The sequence below is a fragment of the Gymnogyps californianus genome, chromosome 4, assembly GCF_018139145.2.
Source record: "Gymnogyps californianus isolate 813 chromosome 4, ASM1813914v2, whole genome shotgun sequence".
In the NCBI taxonomy this organism is placed as follows: domain Eukaryota; kingdom Metazoa; phylum Chordata; class Aves; order Accipitriformes; family Cathartidae; genus Gymnogyps; species Gymnogyps californianus.
The window spans coordinates 36,426,791-36,427,953 of NC_059474.1; positions in this window are offsets into that span (position 1 = coordinate 36,426,791).

Below are 1,163 nucleotides of genomic sequence, written 5' to 3' on the forward strand. Positions count from 1 at the left end.
TAAGGTCAGCACCAGTACCATTATCTAATACAAGGTATAAACAAAGAAAGAAGGAATTCTGTTATAGGTCTTTGGATAGAGAAAACATCAAAATTCTTGTACAAATATTTTAAAATATTGTTGGGTCCTGTTGATCTCAAGGTAGGGGGTTTTATGCTTCAACACATGCTGGAAGACCTGACCAACAATTCTTGGGTTTATTTTTCTTTTCATTGATGCCAGGAAATGTGAGATCCAGTCTGGAATTTCTTTAAAAAACTATTATCGTGTGAACAGCAGTAAGGATACCATTTCATGAGTATTCTACAGTGGTACGATAAATCTTTAATAAAAATGAATAAAGAAATTTTGTCTTCATGTAATAATTTGGATAAATAAATGCTGAGTATTTTTTTATTTTTTCTAATAACCTACCTTTGATTTACATGAACAAATTTCTTGGACCACATCTAAAAACCTGACAAAAATTATTAAGATGGAGGTAAGCTGTACATTTAGGATCACAGTTCCATCTGAGAAGAAGCTAATTTGAAAGATGGATCATATTTGTTAGGAACCTTCCACATACGCAAAGGGAAATTAAGCTGCTCTTTGACAACATGGCAGCACTTACAGTTGTCAGAAAACTGAGGAAGAGCAGTAAATAGATGCTGGTAAATAGATGACTCCTCCCTTCATAACAGCCTGCTTGTGGTCTGGTTTTGAACAATGCTTGATATTGGTCATTTTGAGAAGGTCATCAAAACTAAAAATTAAATATTTTTAAGACAGTTTTTACACAAAATTATAGTTGAAATAAAGTAGAAGTTGCAATTCTACTAAAGGGAAACTGACCTTAGTTTCACTGTGGGCCACATGTGACTAACTTGGCTAATACATACACTAATACTCACTTTAAAATATATGCACTTTCTTCCACTGCAATATATAGTCAATTTGCAACCCAAATTACTCATTAGAAAGTATGTTTTCTAAAAGTACACTTCAAAAGTCCAGTTAAGCAGTAAGATGAAAATTTAGATAAAAATACAACCTTGGACTTAATAAATAAATGATCTTAAATTATTTATTATAGCTTTATATTTAGAAACAAAAGATTGCATTCTCAATAATTAAACAGATTGGATTGCCCTATATACTTGAATTCCACTTTTCACATTTTT